General features: G+C 43.5%; 1 long non-coding RNA gene across 1 annotated transcript in view; it reads left to right on the top strand.

Moving 5' to 3' along the window:
* The first annotated feature begins 715 nt into the window (after positions 1 to 715).
* Positions 716 to 27307, top strand: part of LOC127597630 (uncharacterized) — a 146098-nt gene continuing 119506 nt past the window's right edge. Inside the window, exon 1 of the long non-coding RNA XR_007961697.1 lies at positions 716 to 727. This is a non-coding gene — a long non-coding RNA (uncharacterized LOC127597630). The remainder of the gene's footprint in view (positions 728 to 27307) is intronic.

Genomic DNA, 27307 nt, shown 5'->3' with positions numbered 1-27307 from the left:
ACGTGGGAGACACCCTGAACCGGTTGGTTGCTAGCCAATCGCAGGGCACACGGAGACGAACAACCATCTGCGCTTACACTCACACCTACTGCATGTTGAACATGAAATGTTCCAGTAGTCAAACTGTCCAAGCGAACTACACTTAAACAATTTTGGTTCAGTTACTTAAGCCTTAAATGAGCTTTTATTTACATTTGTGTGCTCTTGCTTTGGAATCGTGTACACAAATACCATTTTGTTCCACTGCTTCACTCCCCTTGTAATGTTTAACTAGCCGTTCTGACCCACTAACGTGGAGAGCTTCGATGCAAATACACACTGCGCGCACACACGCATAAGCGCGCATTCATACGGGCATTGAGAGATAAGTGAAGGCTCTCTTGGCTAGCGGCCTGCTTTCTAGCACCACTCATGGACGGAGCACCATATTGCAGGGTTTTCTTGTTCAATTCATATCTCAATAGCAAACGATGCTTTAGTTTTACGAGAAACCCGTTCCGGTGATTTGCCCCTTCCCCTCGAACTAACCCGTCGGCAGTCGCCATGGCAGCGTTGAAAGTGACAAGCGCAACCCTGGAGGACAATATTGAGTGTGTTGAGTGTCTGCCGGATTAGGACCACAGGGTGATTTTTTATTTCACCTTCTGAACAAGAGAGTAATGTTGAAGCGGTGCTTCTCCTGTCGGCACTTTAGGCCAAATAGAGTGGGAGGAAAGTGTGTGTGTGTGTGTGTTTGTGTTTGAGGGGAATGATGATGCATGCTAACAAGTGGAATATTCATCAGTGTCTTGGGAGTCACGGATCTTGGCTGAAGAGAGCATCAGCATTCATAAAATGGTGAAAAAAAAATGTTTTTCTTATTCATCTCCTTACATTAGCGTCTCCTCATCCCTGAGGTTTTTAGGAAACTCTTTTAGCACTACAAGGGGAATCCTGGACCGGCTCTCCCCCTGCCTTATCCAGAGCTCGGTTTCCACCACACAGCGCGATTGACCTTTCCCAGAGCCGCGCACCCCAAAATGCAGACTGGCCAATCACAGCGCTGCGGAGAAGAGCGGTCCAACACTTTCCTGGCGGTGCTCTGTTGAATTCAACGATACAAGTTTTGGATGTATTTTTGCTCTTTTAAGAGGTAATTATGGTTAAACGATGTGCTCGGGGCAAGTAGAGGCTGGCTCTGGATAAAAACTATGCAGCCGTCATTTTTGTAAAATGATCTGTAAAATAAGCGTACGCTGTTGTTAGCTTGTCAACCACAATGGTAACATTATGCTACTCATGAGGCCTAGGTGCAATCTGTATGAGGTTCTGGGTAAAGTTACGCTGACATTTACAGAGTCATTTATGTAAAATCGTGTGTAAAATAATGGCATGCTGTTGTTAGCCCTTTTTTTGGGTCACAATGGTGATGTTGTTGCTCCCAATGTGATGCCTAACTGCCATCTTCATGCCTTGATTCGCGGATGACACCGTGTTGTGCGGCTATGACGTAGCCAAGCAAAACGAGGCACATCAAGCTGAACGCCTAGAGCTTGGAGGATCGTAAAAAAAATCGTAGCATTCTACATGACTTATAATTATTATCCAAGCTAGACCAAAAGTGTCCCTAATGGGAATGGACAGCGGAATATTCACCTGATTTCAATGACAAGAGGATGCAATGTTTTTTTAAGTTTGGCGGGGGGGGAAAAAAACCCAACACATGATGTCTACTTTGCTTATTTAAATGTGACTGAACGGTCGATGTGCCACGCTGCGATGTGGTCACAAGACGCTCCTTGGCGCTCAGTTAGCCTAGCTACATTGAGGGTGACTGACAAAAACGTACTGAGACAAAGAACTACAAACTAAAAATTAAGTCACCTGATCCGAATCTTTTCAAAGAAGGGAGAACTATTTATTGTTTAGTTTATGGGTAACGAGCAGGATGAAACACTACAGAGTCTCTCACGTCTTCTTGTGTGAAATAGATACTGCTCTGTGATGTTACACTAGTTATAGAGCTCTTGCCACCTAGCTCAATCAAGGGTGACCATTCCAAAATGTATTATGACAAACTGAACAGAAGAAGCAATCGGTACGATTACAATGCTCTATTTATGAACATTTTGTATGTAGAGGCGTTTTCCATTTAAATGCCCTAATCCGTTCCAAGCCCGACCCTCCTCCCCCAATTCCCATACTGTATTTTACCTTCCGAATCTTGAAATTTCTTTCGGGACAAGAGGCAATATTTTCCTGTTGAGGCGTTTTGTAATTTGAAAATCTCGTATGAAGAGACGTTTGTAAGTAGAGGTGCCACTGTGAGAATAAATAAATGAATAAAGGGGTGATGACTCTCTCCAAGCACAAGCACCACCGTTATTTGTCTGGAAGTGTTGATCAACAGTGTTGCTGGCGTTGGTGTTTTCCCAACACTGGGAATGTCGTGCGATGGCACTTTTTGGGGGGAGCACGCAGCTTATGTAACCCGTCAGACATCCAAGTGAAATGGAATATGTTGCCGAGGTGGCGTTATGAGCGGGATTTAAATCAGATCCCCCAGATTTGATGAGATCACAAAAAAAAGTGGCCATGATTTAGCACACAGACCGCCACATTGTTGGAAAATGCCAACACAATTTTTTTTTCTTTCCGTTTCCCTCAAATGTTGCGAAGCCGCAGAGGCCCGTCACACAAGTTTGTTGTCCACTGAACCCAAAGCGCTTGTTTGGCACCCACATCAATGGCAAATTAAACACTCTAGTGCTTTTTTAAAAATTATTGGCAAGATCGAAATTCAATTCAGGACATGTAATTTCCATATTCCATCATGATTTTCTTCAAACTTCAGTTCATCGTGAACCCTTACAAACAGCTTGGATCAAATTAGAGATTGGAAAATCGATCCACACATCGTAGTACTGAAGCAGGCATGCTAACCACCACAAGCTCACTGTGTTGCTCCAAAGCACATCCCAACAACTGCACGTTTGTCTCGATTTCTGTGACTCGAAATTACCCTTCATGTTCACGTCACTGCATGAAGCCAAGTGATTTTGTTCAAGAGATTTGCCACATGAATCATGTTTAACTGATAATGTAATTTGCCGTAGAGGAGGCAAAACAGACTCCGAAAAGTAGAAGTTGCATCAAAACAACAACAACAACAAAAGTCTTGGCTGCAATTGCATAAAGTCTGATAAAAAGTGAATGGGAGAAAACAGTGTGACGTCATCAAATGGAAAAGTGCACCCCGAGGTGAAGGTCCCTTGACACTAAGTAGCACTATCTACTGGGTCGTACCTGCAGGCGGGCAGGTGGACTGAGTGCTTAGCTTACCTAACAGACATTTTGTTTAATGGTGTCCACAGGGAGCAGCCAATCCTTTTGATGTCCTAATCTACCAGCACAATGCCATTAAATAAATCCATCCACGGCAACTGTGCCTGCAGATGGATGTGTTTGGTCTCTCCCGATACCCAATCACAACTCGAGCAAGAGCGGTTGCTTCCATTCACTGAGATTCTTGGCGGTTCGTGCGAGGTTTATGATGGTGACAATTGGAGAAAATGAGAGAAAAGAAAAAAGACAAAAGGTGCTCTTGGTGCACAGGTAGACCTTCCAGAAGACTGAAACACTCCAGTCAAGGTGAACATACTGTAGAGACAGGCAGGAGAGTCCTTGGCGTGTCTTCTGGTACAAACGGGGACAAGGAGACTTTGTGGTGGAACATTATACCGCGAGAAAGCATACAAGGTAAAAGGTTAGCTAAGTGAATGCGGGACACCGTGAGGACTGAGGTGAGGACAAAAGAGTACAAGGAGATGTGGCGCCAAGTAGAAAAGGCCAAACAAGAGGCCTTGGGTTCCAGATTGGACAGTAAAGAGGGATGAGAATGATCCATCGAGATTGGTCAGAATGCGAGATAGCGCCGGGATGGATGAGCAGCGAGTTGGGCTGATTAAGGACACAGCTGGAAATGTGCTGATGTGTGCCAATAGTGTGCTAAATACATTGAAGAAATACTTTGAGGAGTTGGAGAATGGAAAGAAGGAAGAGTAGAAGTGGTGATTGTTGTGGACCGGGAAGTGCTAATGATGAGTAAGGAGGGGAAAGGCAATTTCTTTTTAGGTGTGCCCTGGTTAGATTGGATTAGAAATCAAGCATCAGAGGTACGACCGAGGTTTTGGTGGCAACGTTAGTGGCAGAAGGATGAATAAGGTGCAGCTGCCAGAAAGCTCTGAGAAAAGGTGGACAGATCTTCTGGGGGAAGACATAAGGGCAGCTGATGTTAGAGAGGACGATGCAGAAGATGGAAAAGGATGACCGGCTGTGGTGACCGCTAGCACAACAAACCGAAAGGAAAAGATCAGTTTCGTCATGTTAAAATGTCACTTCGAATCATCACTCAACAGTAGACAATGAAAGATTTAAGTTGTCTTTGTTCAAATAGCAGTGGGGAGAAGTCCAGACGTATAAAAGATTGCCCGCACAGTTAATACAAGGTTTATGACGGTCACAGTTTGACTCTGGAAGACATGATTCATATTTCCATGTCTTGCCAAAGGGTAAAAACTTGCAAAAAACATGCCAAAAAAACCCCATCTCTTACTAAGTGTTACCAAATAGTGGTAATTTATTTTGAAATTTGTGCAACAGTTAGGATTGTTAAAATATTGCCCATAGAGTTTCGAGGTTTTATGATGGTAGAACATAATCTTTATTTTTATGGTTTCTTCTGGAAACAAATATTGGGATTTCTTTTTTTGTTGTTTGTTTTTGACTGATGTTCCGTGGGTCAATGGAGTATAAACAGTGCCTCAGACGACAGAACGACAAAGCTGTTCAAGCTTGGCACGTTCATCCGTGCTTTGGAGAGCAAAGCAAGCACACATTTAACAAGAGCGTCCTTGCACGTTTTGCGTGGACATCAATGAAGGCGAACGCGTGTGTACGTGGAATACGCAGAATCAGATCTTTGCGGTTTGTCCTTTGGGAAGATGAAGTAGAGCGACATTGAATACTTCCCCTCGGCCCTTTCAATACATGCGTTTGGCGCTGCGCAAATGCATTAGCGCCAGGACAAGGCGAGTGCCGATTTTACAAACAGCCATTGTTATTTCACATCTGCTTTTTTTTGTGTCTTCTCCTGACAGCTGTTTGTCGTCTTGTACCGTGAGAGCATTTATGTCAGTAAACACTTGAAATACAAGATGGGCCTATTTTTTTTTTAATCCATTTGGTTCTCGTCCACGGCATATGTGAGGTTGGATTCTGATCATACTAAATGTCCTTGTCACTCTGTATAAAATTGTTTGGAGGAAACCATGGTGTCTTTCACATCATTTTTTTTTTTGGTATAGAAAAATAATACACAGAAGATGACTTCCGAGTAACTGACTACTGCAGCCAAGTGTTTGAAATCCGTCCATCCAACAACTTTCGCTAGCTCTTATCCTCACGAGCGTCAGAAGAAGTTGGAGCCTGTCCCTGCCGAATTAGGATGAGAGGTCGGGTACACCCCAGACTAGTGTCGAGCCAATCGCAGCGTGGGAGGAAGCCGAAGTACCTTGAGAAACTGCACAGAACACTGTCAACACTGAAAACTGGAACGGAGGGCAAATTGGCGGTGATTGGAACAGTGAAACAAATTGGCCGTTAAAAATTAATATAATTTTTGGATCTGAGCTGTTCAACTGTTCAACAGTCAGTCGATAAAGCCCAACTTGGGAAAGCATCAGCGCCTTTGTTTACTTTCTGTTGGCCTCTCACACTGTCCTTGCAAGGTATACGAAAGGATTAACAATTAGTGCAAAAGAACACCCTGGGTTCTGCCGTTGGCAAGTGCACAGCGAGTGAGCCCAAAGGTTAAAGTAAGTTTTTAAAAAAACCCTTTCCATAGGTTGACATTTTTTTCTATTTTAATGTTATTTTTTAAAAATCTATTAATCAACATTTTTTTACGAAAAGTAAATTAAACCCAAATTAGCTCAAAGCTAATTTTCATTGGTAGTCCCTTTGCCAGATTTTAATAGCGGCTACGTTAGCACGTCCGCGTACACGCTGATATGTTTTCGAAAAAGTGAATAATGAGGCTTGTTAAAACACTTAGGACAACATATGGGGGAGACGAAGCACTACATAAGTGCACTCCATTTCATTTAAAATTTCAGGGGGGGGGGGGGGACTATCAAAAGTACACTTGGTAACCCATTTGAATTAATTAATCCATATAGTAAAGCAAGGGGTTGAATGGCTTTTTGTGGCAGTAACGCTGTGTGTTTTTCAAGTGGGGACGTGGTGGACCTATAAGAAGAGCAAAACACGCCGATGACTGTATTGTCGAACACTTTTGATTCCTCGCCGGCTGCTTGAATGCCACCAGTAACACAACAGTGTCTCGCTGTATCCATGCATTGCCAATGAGCCTCTGAGGAGACTTTGAGTACAAGTGAGTGAGTTTTAATTGTGAGACCGATGGCTTATTAATGAGCAGGCTAAAATTGGAGCCTCTACCACCCTTTTCTGTTCCGTGTATGGTGCCACACAGTTTGTCAGGGATGAATGCCAGCACCGCCATTATTGAGCTCTTTCTTCTCAACCCCTCCTCCCCACTTCCCCTCCGTATTTCTCCTTCCCTTTTTTTCAAGTGGCTTCCAGGGAATGCAATTAAAAAGAGGGGGATTTGATGGGAGGCCAGTAAGGCTATTATCCATCCCAAGTGAATGGATGTAGCCCAACCTCTCCTGACCCTGAAAAACATTTTGGTATCACGAATAACATTTATGAACTGATTAAAAATTTTTGGATCGGGTGTCGTACGCTTGGAAATGTTGACTGGTTTAGGGTGTCACCTCTAATTTGGAGTATTTGACTCCTGGGGCTCTATTTTTGTCACCGGCACAAACCCGGCGTGGCAGGCGGCCTAAAAATGAGTTTAAGCATATTTGCCAGGATATTTGAAATTTGCATGTGTGCAAGACAGTAAATTAAAAAACAAGCTAACAAACATTCGCTGCTAATCGAAGCGGCCCGTCATTCCTTCTCACAGTGACACTCACATATCATACAGAGAAATCTCTGTGCAGAAAAGGACGCAACAACCGGCGTGACCGGAATATTGTCTCTATTCATGGGCAACAAACAGCATAAGAGGGTACCCTCATTAAATGAGCTGGTGATATCCGTTTGTGGTCTTAAGTACGTCTGCGGGCCTCATTCATCTGTCAGCACCACAAATCATTTGTGCGAGCCTTACGCCTGCACAAAAATCAGCATTAGGAAACAGAAAGGATATTTTTAATAGTATTTTATTCAATATCCAATAAGTTGGGTCAAACATAACCCAACATACTGTCGGTAACACTTCGTCACTGTGACTAACCCAAACTCATATTGTACGTTTACCTCTATGACTGCAATTTGAAAGCTTTTTGAAAAGCTCAACAGTGATTTAAAAAATTGGAATTAAAAGGAATGGAATTAAAAGGTAAGATAGTGTTGCACAAAGGAAATCCCTCACATGTAGTGACACAAGCATTTTGGTCCCAAACTCCCGTACGGCACTTTATTTAAATTCCTCGCCATCCCACCGCCATGTTGTCCATCAGAGGACAATAGCGGTTGAGGACGTCCTAGGCAGAGTCACACATGAGCTGAGTGCCAGTTTGGACTCATAGAGCCTCCTTTAATATGATCCAGGCATGGGAGTCGAGTTGGACTGGGAGTTGGGATGCAGGAAAGGGAGGGGTGAAAGTAGGTAGCCAGCCAGTTTGTGTGGCTTTCATTTGTTATTATCATTATGAGTGACAATAACACTTAAGTCAAGAGTCTGCAAGTGTCTTTTAACTGAGCGCTACAGTACTTCTTGAGTACAAATTAATACGATACTGGTTTGATACACACTTCTGAGAAATTTTCTCTGGCAATAAAGGAAAATTAGGACCACCAGGACCCCCTCTCGAGCCAGGCCTGGCAGTACGCCTTGCTTGCGAGCGCTTAGTGGCCGGTAACGATGGGCAATGTGGGTCCCACTTCCCATGAGCTCTACACCTTTGGGAGGGGCCAAAGGGGTCAGGTGCCATGTGAGCTGGGCACTGGCAAAAGGCAGGGATGTGGCGGTCTGATCCCAAGCTCCAGAAACGAGCTCGAGAGACAAGGAGTCTGGTGTGCGAAGCAGAGATATTTCGATTAGCTATAATTGGGCTTGCCTCCACACATGCAAATGTATTGTGAGGGTTTGGCATCTGCAAATCTGAGACCATAGTCCTCATGGAAAAAAAAAATCCAGATCCAACCGTTCCCTGCGCAGGCTCTCGCTTAGAGATAGGGTGAGAAGCTCGGCCATCTGGGAGGGACTCAGGGTTGAGCCGCTGCTCCTCCATGTTGAGAGGAGCTAGATGAGGTGGCTCAGGCATCTGATTAGTGTGCCTCCCTGGTGAGGTCTTCTGAGTATGTTCCACCATCAGGAAGACCCGGTGAGGACCCAGGACAGGGTAGAGAGATTATGTCTCCCAACTAGCCTGGGAACGCGTTGGGGTACCTCTGGAAGAGTTGGAAGAAAAGGGAAGTCTGGGCTTTCCTGCTGAACCTGCTGCCTCTGCAGTCCAACACCGGATAAGCAGTAGATAGTGGATGGATGGATTATTATTAGTGAAGAAAATCCATGAGAAAAGTAATTAAATATATATTACAGTGTTATAAACATAATAATTCACAGTAATACAGTACAATGTGTTATGCAGCTTATGATTATACCATGTAAATTGTGCAAAAATAAATATGAAATATAAATAATTATTTTCTGCTTTGTTGCACAGAATCCTATTGTGCTCAACTTATTTCAACTGCATTTTCAGAAAACAGTCCACTGTCACCTCGTGCAGCTACACAAAGTTTTTGGGTGGGTCATAGTTTCCTTCCAGTCACCCCTGCCCGTCATACACCGAGGCCCCGCGAAAAACAAACAACCCCCCCCCCCCCAAAAAAAGACACACACAAAGAAAAAAAATAACTTGTGTCTTACGCATTCTCACCGCGCGCATATCAGGAAAAATCGTTACTCTGTGGCCGCGGAGGTTTGAAAAACAGTCTATATTGGGCTGTGTGCTGAGAGGCCGAGAGAAGGGAGAGGGACACGTGTGTGAACGATAACCTTGCCACACTTTCTCCAGGGCTAAGACTTTCCAGCATGGGCGGGTGAAGAAAGAGAGGATGAGAGGCACGGAGGGAGCGGTGGAAGATGCTTCCTGCCTCGCGGGACGTCCCGGCTGACGGCGGTGGAAGAAGTGATGTAAGACTGTGGAGCTGCTCTATTGTTTGGGTGTCTCAAAAAGATTTTTGTTTTTGTTTGTTTCGTTTTTACCACGGCTTTTATGTCTGCAGGGAAATGTATTTTTACTCTGCCCCTGGGAGGGTGGGGGTGGGAGCGGGTCTAAGTGACAAAGTGATAGAGCCAAGGGAGAAGGTCAGGGTGGACGCGGCAGTGGAACATCATCACCAAAAGACCACTGTTTGATTCCGCTTTCCCAGCACCGGGTAAAGATAGAGCTCACTGTGTAAACATTCCGATGCTTTCCAAGTGTGGAGGTGTATCTTCAAAACAGGATCAACCCTCAGCCTCGCCCCGGTTATTATCACTGTTACCACGACAGTGTAACGCAGTCTTTCCGAACCCTTAACTGGGATACATGTTATTTTGGCAAAAGGCTCAAGTCCCTTAAAGCGACTTTTCTGGAAGGTAATTTGAAAACATGGGAATTGGGTTGAAAATGTTCGGCCCGAGAGGGCAGTGGGGGTGCAAGCGCATTTAAAATTTTGTGAATGAGACGGGTATGCACAAAGATCTGGTAGCTATTCAGGTCGAGAATGTGACGTTTTTTTTAGAATGATCTATCTACATCTGGGCAGACTGTAGATAGAATGTTTACATAGAGACTGAACAGAATTGGGCCCAAGTTAGAGCTTTGGGGTATCCCTTTTGAACACCCAAGGTAAGGTGACATTGAGTTTCGGATCTGAACAGTCCGTTTTCTATTTGACAAGTATCATCTCATCCAGCAGATGTGGATAGGTTCATTAGATTCGAAATTCCCGTGCCGTTGACTGAAACGGATGTTTTATGTTATGTGTTGTGTTTATTATTTTACTTTATGTTAACTGTTTTGTAAAGCGCTTTGTTACAGCTGCCGCTGTTGTGAAAGCGCTATATAAATCAGCATGTATTGTATTGTATTGTATTGTAAAAGCGCACATATTGCTTCATTATTTTCGATGTTGACAACTTGGAGATAAATCGCCCTGGATATCAAGAAAGAGACATACTGTACTTTGGATTTATTGAAGACTAAATGGTCATTAAAGACTATATTGTCCTTGGTGTTGAAGAAAACACGCATGAGAGGTTCCACTGCAGACTAACTTTTCTCGAACATCAAAGACAATTTGGACGTTAAAGTAAACAAATGTGTACTTTAGATTCATTAAAGACTAGGTTGCCCTTGAGGTTGACTGGTTAAGTTCGCTGAAGACTAAATTGTCATTGCCATTGACTGATTGACAGGACGTTCTGTTCAGGCAAGGCTCCACCCCTTTGATGGCACGCTTGGGTGAGTTTGGTCTGGTGTCGTTACAGGGGGACTGCTTTTCGTTATAGAACGATGTCATCCGCCCAAAAGAAAATGAATGAAACCACATGAAATACTAAATATTCACTTTCATAGGAAATGTTGACTTAACTGTTATTTGGAATAGATTAGGATCAGGCCTGTTTCTGACAGCATTTAAAAGTGTCAGCGTGAGCCGGGAGCGATCTACTTGACTCTGCACGAGTAAACGTTTGTCCAAATGCCGAGTTGGGGTGTCGAGAGATTGCATGCAGATGACTGTTGAGTTTTCAGCGTTGTTGCTTCTTCTGGGTTAAATGTGACTGTTTTTAAAAGAATAAATAAATAATAACATTATCACTCTGCAGGGTTCTGAAAAATTATCTTAAATTGTTTGACTTGCCGATCGGCTCCTGTGCAGAGATGAAAAGATGTGATTTTTGGCAGAGGTAGGAATACGTCATATGATTTGATAAGCTGTATGGATCATGAAATCACAGCCACGACATTCTTATCAATTGCCATCCCTAGTCATATATGTGCTCTTTAGTAAGCGTCGATTCGTAAACGTTCCGCGAGGTGACCTCTGCATACTTGTGGGTTGGCAGTTGAACATAGCTGTGGGCTAACTCTTCATTCAAAAACAAAACAAATGGGAAACGATCCTGCAAATGCAGATTTGAAAATGTAGGGTGGGAAACAAACAACCAAAAAATGACTTGAATCTGGAATAGAATTTTGATTGAAGAGAGTGCAAACCATCCTTGAATCATACCTCGGCTCATGAATCGAGATACATATTGAATGGTCTTTTTTTAAGCGATGTACACCCCTCGTAAACAGACAAGATTTTTTTTCATGTCGTGTAGTTCAAGTGGAAATCAATTGGAGTCTTTCAGATTTTTTTTCTGGAATCGAATAGATTTTGACACTGAAACAGGATGAATGAAAATCTGTTTTAGTCAAGCACCAAGTCCCAAAACTTGGTGACTTACGTCTGACTCGAGTCAAGTCATGTGAGTCGAGTCTCCCATCTCTGGATTTTGAAGAGAGGGGGAAAAAAACTAGAGACACTGTCATCTTCAGACCTCAATGGTGAGCTGGAAAGTGAGGCCGCACATGACAGATTATACGTTGTCTTATACATGTCAGGACAGCACCGCTGATACAGCAGCCGCGTCTCCCTCTGGGAGGTCCTGACCCGAGGCTAAGCGCTCTTTTTCCTCTATAGGGGGAGAGCGGCTGTGACATGTTCAGCGAAAACAGAGAAGAATCTATTTAGGGTGAGTCAAGGTCTCAACTATTTTGTTGTGATTGACAGAATGGGACAATTTTCTCCCACAAAAGCCGCGGAAAACAAATCTGCATGATATCTTCCATGTTTCATATTCATTTCAAATTAGCACAGCCCCCATGCGATTCTATTTGGATTCTTCAAGTTGACACCTTCAAGGTCATTTGGAGAGCACACCAGATTCATGGGAAAATCCTGCTATGACAAAAAGACAATTTGATACGTATCTCGATACAAGGGGTGTGATACGATCCAACGACTACGTTGACATTCAGTCAATAGTGGCAGCATTCGGGTTTTTAAAGGCAATGTTCACGCACGCAAAAACGCAAATAGTCTTTCATACTCCTTTTGTCACCCAAAAACTGAGTCATCTAATCACCTATGCTGCATGTCATTCGTTAGCATATTTGACAATAAAAATGACCATGACCCTGACCTTGAAAATGACACAACGTGTCTAAGTCTGTACGCCAGGTGCGCAACTTGTTGGAAATACACAAGCAGAGGTAAACAAACATGGCAAAACTCACGAGACGCGGCACAGCGGCACAATTTTGTAGCGAGGGGATAAGGCTGCTTCATTCCTGTGGTGAGTGACGTGAATATAATGGGCTTAGTTGACGATACAAAATAACAGGCAGAAATGTTGTCGTTTGCGACACGACATCCGTGCGTCGCTGTTTCAATCGCCGTTCAATTGGGATATTCAAATGCGGGGGAAACTGATCTCACTGATGACCGCATATAAACGAGTTATTCTGAATGTTTCAGAAATCGGAAATTTGACCGTAACCGTATTGTTTTCATGTAAATGTAGTCAAAAACTATTTTCATGCGGAATGAGTTGGTTCTGTTCAGTCGGATTACGCTGGTTCGATGATTCTATACTGTCTTTAGAAGAAACATAGAGTTGAAGACTCCAAATTATCTTTGATGTTTCAAAAACACATACAGTGCCAGGTTCACTGAAGGCTATTTGAGGACTGTCTTAGTTTTTGAACAAAAAGATATATGTTGGTTCATTGAGGACTGGATGTACGATTCAAGACTCTGGAACTTTCTTTGATTTTGGAACACAAACACATGCGTTCGGATAACTGAAGACCAAATAGTCTTTCTTGTTTATAAAAATGTGTACGCTAGGTTCATTCAAGAGTTATTTATTAAAAGTACCTTTGATGTTGGCGAAAAGACTCTTTGAACCCTCTAAAGTGCTTGTTGACGTGAATGAAGAAGTATTTAAATGCCTGCTTAAAAGTGACTCACTCTGAGTCGAGTGGGCAACAAGGTCATCTTATTAAAGTTGAAAGCTCGGAGAGAGAAAAAAAAACTTGCAAGTGAATACAAATTTGAATATTAATGTGATGCAACCAGAGCACATTAATCAACACCGGTGTCAACTGGTCGAAATGGTCGGGTTCCCATCCTCTGGAAGGACACATTGCATTATTTTCAAATCGGTCACACATCATTTGTCAGTGAGCGCATCATTTGCTAACAATAATCCAGTGACAGAGATGAGTTGGCTGGAGTATTTTACAGAGGGGGGGGGGGGGGGGGGGGGGGTTGGGGCTGGGGGTCCTACCCCAACCCTGACCTCCTCTGCATGTGTATCCTCATCTGGGTCGAATGTGCGCGAGTCATTGTAACACTTAAAGGCCCTTTCGAAGGCTTCCAGATAGAACATTTGAGGAGTCGGATTGACAGCTTTTTGGTGCGCGTTTGTTTTTCTTGCGCATCTGTCTTTCCCTCCCGCCGACCTCGAATGCGGCGAGGAAATCACGCGCACATTGCGTGAGACCTCGTCATTTTCCGGTGTCTGTGACAGCACTCATCAGAGCGCCATTAATTAGGGCCTAAATAACAAAGCACAAACAATAAACACTCGGCCGCAAAAGCCACATTCGTGGTGAGGCACTTGAGAAGCTCGCCAAAGAAAGTAAATGGAATAATCCTTTCAAGATTGAATAGGGTGGACAAAGGAAATATAATGGATCACAGTGCATGGATGTCATTAATTGGAGTGTCTAATGAGGTCGTATCCGTGGTTGCACGGATGCAGCTTGGCACATTGTGACATTACTAAAATAACCCGTTTTCGAGATGGTCCATACAGGACTTTCGGCCCATTGGAATGGATTTCGACGTGTTTATGGAGAAGGATGTTTAACTGTCCTTCCTGCAAGTGTGCGTGCGTATGTGTGTGTGGTTGAATGGGGCGTGAGCGAATGAATGCAGCAGGGGGAGAGTTGAGGGGGACAGCTGTAAGGCAATCACTTCATAAGTGAAATACCACTCCCTGTACAATAGCCAACCGCAAACCAGAGCTGTGGCGCAAATGTTTTTCCAACCTGGCATGGATCTATCCCTGCACACAGAGATTTATAGAGAAAAAAAAATTACACACACACACACTTATGTATATGGGTGAGTGGTTAGCACAACCACCTCACAGTGCAGAGGTGCAGGGTTCGATTCCAGCTCGGCTTTCCCGTGTGGAGTTTGCATGTTCTCCCCGTGCCTGCGTGGGTTTTCTCCGGGTGCTCCGGTTTCCTCCCATATTCCAAAAATATGCATGGCAGGCTGATTGAACACTCTAAATTGTCCCTAGGTGTGAGCGTGAGCGCGGATGGTTGTTCGTCTATTTGTGCCGTAAGATTGGCTGCAACCGGTTCAGGGTGTCCCCTGCCTACTGCCCGAAGACAGCTGGGGTAGGCTCCAGGACCCCCCGTGACGCTTATGTGTACGCGTGTGTACATATTTTATATTATATATTTATATTATATATTGATTATATATTTATATATATTTATATTATATAAATATATATATAAAATAAATTAAAAACGGATGAAAAAAGTATAATCAGTCACTTCAAAATAACTTATCTATATAAACATAAAATCTGTATTTAATCAGCGTTCACAAAAATTATGTCTACAGTGTCCATATATACAGGGTGGCCCACTTAAAAGTAGCCCGGATTTTTTTTTAAATTAAAATATTTTTTTAATTTTTTTCAAAACATGTATTTAATTATGTGAATGTTACAAGTGACCCAAGTCTTTCCAAAACCTGTTTTTATTACTTACATGTTACAAGAGATGCTGGAAGTGTCCCCCATTGACATCTATACATTTTTGAGCACGGCACAGGATGTTGGCTGATACTGACTGCAGCTCTGCTAAGGTGATGCTTCGGATAGTGTTGGTGATGTTCTGTTTGAGTTCGTTCAGGGTATGAGGATTATTTGCGTACACCTTTTCTTTTAAATTCCCCCATAGATAAAAATCGCATGAGGTCAGGTCCGGAGACCGTGGTGGCCATAACCCCTTGTCACACGTCCCACATGTCACTGGCATCCATTCATGAAGTCTTTACGGAAGAGCGAACTGTGAGCAAGGGGTTATGGCCACCACGGTCTCCGGACCTGACCTCATGCGATTTTTATCTATGGGGGAATTTAAAAGAAAAGGTGTACGCAAATAATCCTCATACCCTGAACGAACTCAAACAGAACATCACCAACACTATCCGAAGCATCACCTTAGCAGAGCTGCAGTCAGTATCAGCCAACATCCTGTGCCGTGCTCAAAAATGTATAGATGTCAATGGGGGACACTTCCAGCATCTCTTGTAACCTGTAAGTAATAAAAACAGGTTTTGGAAAGACTTGGGTCACTTGTAACATTCACGTAATTAAATACATGTTTTGAAAAAAATTAAAAAAATATTTTAATTTAAAAAAAAATCCGGGCTACTTTTAAGTGGGCCACCCTGTATAATATGTTTCCTCTCTGTATGAGTGCGCTTACATTTTGAGCTCATTTAATGCTGAAATGAATCGCGTACCATCAAGCCGATCTAAGCTAACAGGCCAGGGAGCTAGCTAGGCTAGGCTAGAAAAATACAGCCCAAGAAAACATTTGATACATACCTGTGAGATGCCTTCCGCAAATGCAATAATGGAAGTTCGGCTCAGAGTCTGTCTTGTGATCTTCGTTGCACACTTTTTTTGACATCCATTTGATTTATCCTCCTCCATTATTTTGCAAACATCACAACAAAGTCAGTATCCAGTGTCCCTCCCAAAATAATTACCTATATATTTTATTTTGGCGTCGTTGTCTATTTACATAGATTCAAATTTAATGAGCGACGCCATGCAGTGTGATCGTGAGATTACACTTATGGCGTCCAGATAAAACTATCATTGTCATATTTATTGTCATTACCGTTTGATCTTCGGTACCAGCACAATGTCAACGCTGCGCTAAGTCGAAGTAAGTAAGTCTATTCATTCCTGTGCAATAGCCTCACAACTTGATTGTCGTACGGATTTCTCTGAAAATCAGCGAAGCATTTTTGCTGCTCGTTCGTCTCTATTGCGGCTGGTGAATGACAGATGTCTTCCCAAATGTTGTTTTTGAACATCTTGAACAGCTCACTGAGCGAGCAATCGCAAATTGCGGTGGTGGATCCCAGTAAATGTCTTTGAAATTGTCTTTAAACCTCTGTGACATTTTTGTACAAGCTACTGGCACCATTCTTGAGCAAGAACGTTTTCTATTTTAATGCCAAGTTACGACTACGAAAAGGAATTTCCAGCTGTGAAAGCAAGCCAAATCTTTTGTTTTGTTACTTCTTTCAAGGGTTTCTTTTTTTGTTTGTTATTTTTTTGTTAATGAGCACTAACTTTGTCATCTCTTTCCGTTCCTGTCCACCAAGTTTTAGAAAACAGAACGCTCACGTAGTCATGAATTCTGCTAAATGCATTTGTTTTGAAATGACTGATGCCCGCAAAGTTGTCTTGCATCTGCCTCAGGAGTAACAATTCAATAGCCTCTCCACCTGAACGCCCTTTAATAAGTGAGGAGATAAAATACATTCCAGAGGCCTGCCGGGAGAAACCAAGATGGCCATGCTTTGTTGGCGGCCAAGGTGGCTATCCGGGTGTCACGACAGGTTAGCTTTAATAATGCCGGACGTGGCGGGACAAGCGGAGGAAGGGACCTCGTGATTCAAACGCACCATGACCAGGCACTGACAGATTAACATTCCGCATCTTCAACCCTTAGAAACTGCCTGGATCAAATTTGAACCATTTTAACATTTGCAGCAATAAATGCTATCCATTTTCAATGGAAATTTGAAGATTTTTCAGAAAGAAAACACTAACAAAAACAGAAAAAGAAACAAAAACATTAAATGTTACTGTTTTGTATTGGTGTAAAGGTTTGGAGGGGGGGGGGGGTTCCCGGATATTAGACTGCCGGAGCTCCTTGTGTCGGAGACTAAAAGGAAAATGAACAGTTTAAGCTGATTACAGGCAGCGGTCAAAAAATATATGTGAGCGAAGCGCTCCCAGCCTCATGCAGCTTGAGGATGATGAAATGTCCTCTTAATAACGACATTATAGTTTTTCATTTTTAGTTTAAAATGGAATACCTTACCCACAATCCAGCGTCGAATTGTAGGCAGACACAATCCTGGTAAGTTAATACGCCTTTTGTTGCAGTAAATCCTTGTTGTGTTTCTCTTGTTGTTCTTCATTTCCTAAAAGAAGTGGTGATTCTACTGTTACTGAAAAACTAAACACAACAAAACCAATTACACATTATAAACTGAAATACAACACATTACGCCAGCTAAATGCTGACACACAATCATCGAGTTCCAGTCCCTCACCAGTGCAACCATTTCAAGTACCACGCCTTAAACTTGATTTTTCTAATGGCAGTGTGTAAGTTTAAGTGGGTTTCATACGTCCTTTGTCATCACTTAACTGAATAACTTTAAACTCCCTCTCCAAAACCAATTTTCCTTTTCCAAGCGCTTCACTCTCCAATCTTATCGTCGCTATCATTCCCTTCAAATCGCTACACTACGACCAGCTGTGCTTACCTGCAAACTCCTTTGTAGTTTTACTTTCTTTATTCAGAGCGTTCGCAGTCTTTCATCGCCTTCCATGAAGTAGCACGACCCAATTTGTTGTTTTTTGTTGTTGTCTTTTTTCTTATCCATCCGCGATGCATATACTGTATTTCTGTCTTCGATCGTGGCGCTGAGCCGACATACTTTTTCTTCGTTGGTGTTATCTAGTAATTGAACTCTGCTACCGATAGGTGTGTTCTCTGCATGTGAGCACCACACTGCCCTCAAGAGGCCAAAGCCTGGCCATCCGCACACGCACATCTGCCATTAAAAAATACGTTGTTCAAAGGCATTCCCCTCAATCATCGGTTATTTTCGACACACCAATATTAATGTAATTTTATGTTTTTTAATTCAAAACTATTGTCTATAGAATGTATTATTTTCTAAAATTTGGTGGCATCTGAAACTGATTGAATGAAATTGATTTCCAAGAGGAAATATTGCTGTGGATTTTGTTTGTTTCGTTTTAGTCAAGCTTTCGGGAACGGATAAATCATGAAAACCGAGGTTGTCTTTCTTTTAAATGAAAAAAAAAAACAATGTCAAACAAAAGTACATCCTGTATCACATTTTCTCTAAAATATTAATTGGTTGTATTCATTATCTACAGGCTATGAATAGCTTTTGAAAAAAATCTGCTGTTCATAATTTGATATCGACAATTTTCGCAAGTGACTTGCAACATCCTGTGTCAATGAAGACATTTTTTTTTTTAAGGGTGAACTTATATCTTAGGAGAACAAAGTGGAGGAAAACTGCCTCCCAAATGGCAGTGCATGACCTTTTTGCCCCGCACCTCTTTCCTCCACCTCCTCAGCAATGTGAACCTGAGAGAGCGGCGGCATCGGAATTTCCCGGTTGGAATTCCTCGGGCTGGCTTTTTGACCCGGCTGGTCATTTGATGTCAACAAAGTCAGTGATGAACAAGTGGACCATGGTCACAACTGACCAAACGTCTTACAAGTGCCGCACAACCCTTTTTTCTTTTTCTTTTTTTAGCCTCGTGTTTCTATCATGCCATTTTGGAGGTTATGGCTCAAGTCAGTCACATTTCACGGAATGCGATGTGAACACACATCCAATTCGAATGTTCAATTTCGTTGGACAAAGTAGTTAAATGACCTTTGAAAGTCCTTCTCGCACGCGTTACAGCTCATTTGCGTCCACGCTGAAACCGACTCAGAAGATATTAGGAATTACTGGTCATGCCGGAGGGCCTGGCAGCATTCACACACACCAGAAACGACGGAACTTGAAAGAAGAGTCAGTGGCAAAAAAAGTCATGGAAATATGCAAAATGTGCGTAAAGCGAATTCTGCACCGCTTTGATGACTCAGATGCAAACGTAACAAACTCCATGTGTTCAAATACACAGCGACTATTAATATTGACCGCTATAAATCTTGAGCGTGCCACAAATGTATCCTTCGCGTCCCTGTGCTCTCATCTTTCAAAGTCAAAGGGCCCAAAATAAAGGCACTTTACACACACACAAATGTTTTTTCTCTGAAGTGGCCCGAATAGATTAGCGGGCGGGATTAAAGCAGTTGTTTAAAGAATATTAAATACCACCCAGATTTATTTTGGTGCAAAATTTGGATTAAGGCAGAAGTTGATGAAGAGACTTGCAACGCCATGACATAGTTCTGAGTGGAGTGGAATTTTTGAATTGGAGAAACAATGTCAAGATTATGTGTGTATGTCTTCCTAAAAGTTACTATACACTCTAAAAACAGTCTAAGCTAACCCAATATGCGTTAAAAAAGGAACTGACAGTTTTGGGGGGGTTGTCAAGAATTATGTTGTTTTGTACAAAATCCCCCGAATTGGGTTGTTTTGTTTCAAAACAAACAAACAAAAAATTTAGTTTCATGGAAATGGAAAACTATGTTAGCACACATATTTTCATTGGACTTTTCAATCATTAAAAAAAAGTTAACTTTTTTTAAATATTTTTGATTTAAAAAAGCTTTCAAGATGATAACCAAGCAAATGACCCCAAGCTGAGGTCTTTTGGGGTTCAGGGGTCACTCCTTAAGACGTTCTATAACTCGGTGGTGGCCTCGGCCATCCATTATGGCATTGTCTGCTGGTCAGGCAGCATCTCAGCCCGGGACAGAAAGAGACTGGAGCGACTGGTCAGGAAGGCCAGTTCTGTCCTGGGTTGCTCCCTTGACACTCTGGAGGAGGTGGGCAACAGAAGGATGCTAACTAAGCTAAAAGCTATGATGGCCAGTCCCTCCCACCCCCTCCAGCCCGCCCTGACAGCACTCGGTAGCTCCTTCAGCCAGAGACTGTTACACCCGCGCTGCAAGAAGGAGAGATACCGACGCTCGTTCCTACCGACTGCTGTCAGGCTGATGAATAAAAAATAACAATCATAATAATGATAATAAGCAAATGATGTGAAGGAAAATTGTAAATAGTACTGCGATTTATCCATTTTGTGTTCATATTGCATTTAATTGAAAGATGTTTGTTGTTTTTTTTCTCTTTCTTTCTTCTTTCCACATACATTCTTGCTGCTGGAGGCTGTAAATTTCCCCAGTGTGGGACGAATAAAGGATATCTTATAAAGGATATCTTATAATCCATCCATCCATCCATTTTCCGATCCGCTATAACATAGGTGTCAAACTCAGGTCCTGGAGGGCCGCTGTCCTGCATGTTTTCCAAGTCTCCCTGTTGCAACACACATGATTCAAACAAACAAGTTCAATGTCAGGCCTCTGCAGAGCTTGGTGATGATCTGTTCATTTGAATCAGGTATGTTGCAACAGGGAGACTTGGAAAACATGCAGGACGGCGGCCCTCCAGGACCTGACTTTGACACCTATGCGTTATAGCCTCACAAAGGTCACAGGGGGTGCTGGAGCCTATCCCAGCTGACTTTGGGAGTAGACACGGGATACCCTGAACCGGTTGCCAGCCAATCGCAGGGTACACAGAGACGAACAACCATTCGCGCTCACAATCACGCCTAGGGACAATTTGGAGTGTTCAATCAACCTACCATGCATGTTTTTGGAATGTAGGAGGAAACCGGAGTACCGGCAGAAAACCCACGCAGGCACAGAGAGAACATGCAAACTCCACACAGGAAATCCGGAGACCTCCGCACTGTGAGGTCGACGCGCTAACCACTCGCCTCAATATTCTAATATTAACTTAAAATTTGAATAAACAGGAGTCCAGTGACAAACTTGGAAGACACCCTAAATGTGACCTGTGACCTAAATAGTCCAGCCTTCCTCTTATACTTATTTGATTTCCACACACAAGCATTGTTCAGTCGCTTGTCATTTTCCACGCCGAATCCGAAAGCTCTCTTCTCTGGCTAACACTTTATTAGTGTGTCACATTAGAAAATACGTCAAACTTCATTTGATATTCTATCAGTTTATTAGGACTGCGCACATCTGCACGGGCCTTAACCGAGGAAGCAGCTGGCCTAAGTTGTGCAAGGGACTCGCCGCAACGACCACATGAGGCTCTCCTATAGCTCGTCTGGCACTGGTCCTCACCAGTAGGCCTTGCCGCTGCGATTTAGCAAGGTCTTCATGTGGATTGGGACCCACACTGGGTTAAAGCCGAGCTCTTTTTTTTTCCGGCATTGCAGGTGCACCCATTTATTCCAGTAAATGTCTGGGACGCCAGTGAAATACAGAGGGGATATAGCATGGACTTTAGCTGGGAGATCTTCTTTTCCTCATCTAGCTCTTAATTACGCTGCAATTTATCTTGTCGAGCTCAGTGCTGCCAGTTATGTTGTAGTACACTGTGGCACGATATCGAGGTGCGCAAATCTCAATTCGAATGTTCCCGCCTGTCAAAAGCACTTTGTCTTTTTCCAGCCAAACCGTGGAAATTGAATCCGTTTTTTCCCTCCACCACGCTGGTGTTTGTTCGATATCGGATCGCGAATTCCGTCATAATTAGAAAATATCTACTTCGGATCTTGCGCACCCAAGTGGGATCGGAAAGTCACGTCAAAACAAAGAGTGCTAATAATTGTTGCAATAACACCGTCACTTTGAAAAAATGTTCGAGTGATCACATTGGCCATGTATTTTGTCTCCGAGCAGCCGCATTAGCATAGCCAGCCCTTTCCAGGGCCAAACCGTCACATAACTTACATACAGCATGTGGCCGAATGTTAGACAGCTGCCACGGCAACCCCAAACAAAACCCACATCCCCCAGCGGCAGGAGGGGGCGGGGGGCTGCAAATTAGGGCTGATAAAGCCTCGCGCCACCCACAAACGGCTGCGTGGGGAGCGGTGGGAAAGGAGAGAGGAGCGGGACTGATTCGGGGGTCCTTTTCCTTTCCAGGCCGGGGTGGAGGAACCCGTGAAAGCGAAGAAAGGAGGCTCTCATGGCCCATTGTGCATGAAAGCAGCAACCTCCAGATCTGTCTCCCTCCTGACTCATTACCCAGGATGGCCGGCAGGAATGTGGCTGTTTGTTTGGGAACCTCCGCCGACTCCAAATTGACACTTCACACATGTCAGATGTCCACTTGAAGGTGAAACATGGCCTTGTTCTGACAGGCATGAGAAGCGTCGTTGGGGACGCTCGGGGAAATCAAAACAAACAGATGATCCATAGACAGCACAGCCAACACATCAACAATATCAAATTCTGCAATTTTAACACTAATTCGAAACACAAACCCTAATTTCAAACCCTAAACCGTGCCTTACATCACTTGAAAACCTAAGCTTGACTTGAAACCCCAAGCCTGGCTTCAAACCCCAATATCAAATCATAATTTAAAGCAAAACCCTAATTTAAAACCCTAACCATGCCGTCAAGCCCTAATTTGAATCCCTAACTTTGTTTTAAATTCTTAATTTGCTTTAAAACCTAAACCCTACCCTGACAGCCTAATGTGAAATTCTAACTTTAAAAAAACGAATTTAAAAGCCTCAGCATGGCTTTAAATGAATAATAATAATAATAATACAAAAATGAATGAACTTTAGCTGGGCAAACCCAATTTCAAACCCTAAAATGGATTGAAAACCCGAATTTGAAAACTGACACTTGACTGGAAACCCGGCTTTGAAAGTGTAACCCTGGCTTTAAACCATCATTTGAAACTTGAAAATTGAACTAATTTCGATTTCTGAGTCGAACCCTTGTTTGAAACCCGAACCCAAACCTTTGCTTGGAACCCTACCCTTGGTTTCAGACCTCAATTCAAACCTCAGCGCAGGTTTGAAACCCGACTTTGAAATCTGACCTTCAAGCCCCGAACATCAAGCCCCAACTCAGGTTCCAAACCCTAGCGAACTGTCCCGAAGAGATAAAACTGCTTCATATTTTGAAATAAAAATTCTTTGCCACGAGTTTGTTTGGCGGTTGTTTTCATTGGCATCAGCGCATCATATGAAAGTCATTGCGGTTTAAAAAGAAAAGTTGAATCGTGCATTAATGTTAGGATCACCTTACCAGGCATTGGGATATGTTCTATCAATTAGTGGGCTTGGGCAGTAAGCACAGGAAAGATGAATATGTTGCTAAATCTGAAAATCATGGTTTCTACATATGGACCTCTATATCGTCCTTCCAAAGAAAACGTCTACCCTTACATTTTTATGTGTTATTGAGCCCAATTGCAATAAAATGAAATCCACAAATACATACATGAAGGCATCAGAGCTGGCTGCTAAGCGCTATTAAGTCTGTCAGGTCCATTTTTAACTCCTTGACAGTTGGCTGGCCCGCAACCTGCACTTCAATCTCTCATCCCTTGGCTCCTTTTGGACCCTCCTGGAGTAAAACTGACGAGGCCACGCGCCGTTCGCGTCACGCCGCCACCGCCACCCGCTCGGCTCTTTGCGGACTTTTTCCAACTACAGTTAGAGCAGCTGTCAGACGGCGGCGGTTGGCGGGGGCGTGGTGGACCAGAACACCTCAAAGTGCCACCGCTGGATGCGTCTGTGGTCACCGAGGTCCGCGGCAGTGTGGATTACTTGGACTTCCTGGGTGTGCATCAGGAGTCCGTCCCGAACCCACCCCCGAAACGACATCTGGGATGATTTCACATTCATCTTTCTGGATTTTCGGCTTTGAAACATTGACTAAGTGACTTTGCAGCTAAACAAACTAATTTATGACTCACACTAATTCCATTGTTGGGTCACATCCCTTCTTTCCGCCTTCCCGAAATATACTATTTGTAGATCCCAAACAGATCTTTGGGTCTCCCTGAAGAATAAATTAGCAGCTGGAGGCGGGCTAGGGCTGATGGATGTCTATCGCCATGGCAACCCCTTGCATGTCTCCCATCTCGAGTGCTGTTCTGTGGCGGTGTTGTAAATGTGTTGGTTACACCACGGGTGTGGCTAAGGTATAAATCTTGCAAATTGTGTGTGCCAAACAAGCCGCGAGCTGAACTGTGATGGTTGAAATGAACCCAATGAGAAAACATTATATATGTCTTTCTCTTACTATTTCTTTGGCCGTGTGTTGGTTTCGGCCAAACTTTCGAGAGTGGTACGAGTAAGGAAGAGCCCATTTCATGTTGGTGACAATCCAGACAAGTCAGAAAATGATTCACGTTGTGTTTCAAGGCAGGGTTAGTCTCTGTTATGGGTCTGGTCTTTGCTGTGGCAGGCATTTCATCCATCCATCCATTTTCCGATTCACTTTATCCTCACAAGAGTCACGGGGGGTTCTGGAGCCTATCCCAGCCGTCGTTGGACAATATACGGGGGACACCATGAACCAGTTGCCAGCCAATCGCAGGGCACACAGAGATGAACAATGATCTGTGCTCACACTCACACCTAGGGACAATTTAGAGTGTTCCATTAACCTGCCATGCATGTTTTTGGAATGTGGGAGGAAACTGGAGTACCCGGAGAAAAGCCACAGAGGCCGGGGAGAACATGCAAACTCCACACAGGGAGGTCAGAGCCGGTCACGACGATCACGACCTCTACACTCTGAGGTCGACAAGCTAAGCACTGGACCACGGGCCGCCCTGGCAGTCATTTATACCGCATTATTTTCTTCAATAATTCAATAAAGTATAGGTGGCATTGGCGTGTCAAACAAGTGTTTGTATTGAAGTCTTTAAGTTTGGGTTAGGGTTTTAAATTAGGGTTCCAAGACTGTGTTGGCATTTGAAATGAGGATTTAAAGCGAAGAGTACAGTTGGGTTGGGTTTCAAGCTAGGGTTTAACTGAAGGGTTGGGGGTTTAAAATGGGGTTTGATGGGGTAACTCAAAGTTAGGGTTTGTAAATAGGATTTCAAGTCATGTTTTGGTTTCAAGTTATGGTTTCACATTTGGGTTTCAAACCACAGTTAAAAATTGCACATGCCAGAAACCGTCACTGGGTTACTTCCGACATACAGTCCCAACTTCATCTCGATTCATTCTAAACCAAATCGAAACGTTGAAAGGCTAATTTGAAGGCCTTGATAACTGCCTTCAGAGAAAGAGCCGAGCCTGCAAGAAAGACCACGTTGGCCTTAAACAAAGACATGTGTTCCTAAAGGGACGTCATTCCGCTTGCGTCTTTGCACTGCGTAACTCAATCTCCCCACGGAGGGGAGCGGGGCTGGGCGGGGCGACGTGGGGGGTCGGATCTTCGGAAGGAAGGGTTAAGTACATTGATCAAAGGGAGTTCGGAACTTCTCCAGATCGTCAGAGGGACCCTCCTGCATCCGACATCCTTTACGAGTGATTGGAGTTGGTGTGGTGGTAGGGGGGGAAGGGTTGGGGGAGACGGTGAGGACACGAATGTCTATGGGAGTGCGGTCGTTGGGGCGCCGGGAGTAAAGCCCGCTGGATTAGAACCCGAAGCGGCCTGTAACTAGTCTCAAACCGCACAGAGCTGCCGTCCAGAGTACTTGCGTGCAATCTGTGCTCGCAATGGAAATTGGGTTTTTAAAATCTTATTTAGAATTCCTAATTAGGGTTTCAAGGCAGGGTAAGGGTTCAAGTTAGGTTTTCAAAAGCAAGTCAGGCTTGAAATGAGGGTTTCAAGACTAGGTTAGGGTTTCAAACAAGGATTAGGGTTTCGAGCAGTAGTTTGGAATGTCAAATTGAAGCAAAGGATAGGGTTTCAAATTCCGCACTCCAAGCCTAACTATGGGCCATAAAGGGACCCGCTACTGTGAGTCTTTTTTTTTAGTTGTTTTGCACAAAACAACCCAGCGAGTTGGGTCAAATCGACCCACGTAGTTAATAAATCACTTTTTGACAACATTAATGTTGCAAAATGTTTTGTTGACCTTCCCTCAGTTGTCAGTAAGGTTAAAGAGGTATTTATTTTATTTATTAATTGGAGCAGAATAGTGTTAAAATGTAAACATGTTAAAATTTTACTTCATGTCATTGTCTGTATGGTTAATCAAGGTTTTACAGTGGAACAAATTCATCCAAATAGAATTAATTTCCACGAGAAAGAAATTAGAGGTAACCTAAGGGAATGTGCATGTTCCACTTTGGAGGTACCACCAAATTTCGTCTTGTTTGGCCTTGGTGGAGGTCTGTGTTCCAGCGACTGCTATTCAGGTTTTGAATGTTTGCCCTAAGCCTGGCCTCAAATTTGAGGCTGAGGGGTAAAGTACCAAGAAAAGGGTCTCGTCGGTTTCCTCGTGGTGGAGTCTGCTTTTAGAACCCCGACCTTTCTCACTTCTTGCAAACAAAACACCAAGCGAAAAATAACCTCAAGGAAAAAGCCGAGGATCTCATGTGTGAGCTCTGCGCAACGACGAAACACCACTTCCTGTCTCTCACCTACACACACACTTTGCATGGGGGAGGGGGGCAGGCAGGGAGAAATTTTAGGTGGAAATAGGTCAGTTCCTGTTGTCATGCCAGTGCCGTCGTCCTCAGACTGCTGATGGTGTCCTTGCTGGGGATTTGAGGCCTGAGGGCGTCTCCCACACAAAAATTAACCTCACTCATATTTTACAAGCACCACTTAGTGGGCCAGGCCAACATAAACAGGTGTGCTCACCAACTTCCCCGGGGCTATGTCTTCCCTGCTTATACGCCAAATATAAATCCCGACAGCTTCTGTAAAGAACCGTTTTATAAGAGATAAGGAAGAGAAAAGAATGGAGTCTTGGTCACAGAATGGGAACATTACCATTTTGTAGCAACAACATGGGCAGCCAATAAGTATTTAGTAATCAGGGTTTGAATAGTTTTGATTAGAGTTAGTTTTATTACTTTTCATCCATCCATTAGCCGATCCGCTTATCCTTACAAGGGTCGCAGGTTTGCTGGAGCCTATCCCAGCTGTCTTCGGGCAGTAGGCGGGGTAAACCCTGAACTGGTTGCCAGCCAATCGCAGGGTACACATAGACTAAGAAATATTCACATCTCAATCACACCTATGGACAATTTAGAATGATCAATTACCAACTACTGTGCATGTTTTTGGAATGTGGGAGGAAACCGGGGAGACCGGAGAATAGCTACGCAGGCATAGAGCTTCTTTAAAAACAACCAACACTGCATACA

This window comes from Hippocampus zosterae, chromosome 3, assembly GCF_025434085.1.
Source record: "Hippocampus zosterae strain Florida chromosome 3, ASM2543408v3, whole genome shotgun sequence".
NCBI classification, from domain to species: Eukaryota; Metazoa; Chordata; class Actinopteri; order Syngnathiformes; family Syngnathidae; genus Hippocampus; species Hippocampus zosterae.
This window is presented reverse-complemented; position numbering and strand designations above follow the sequence as displayed.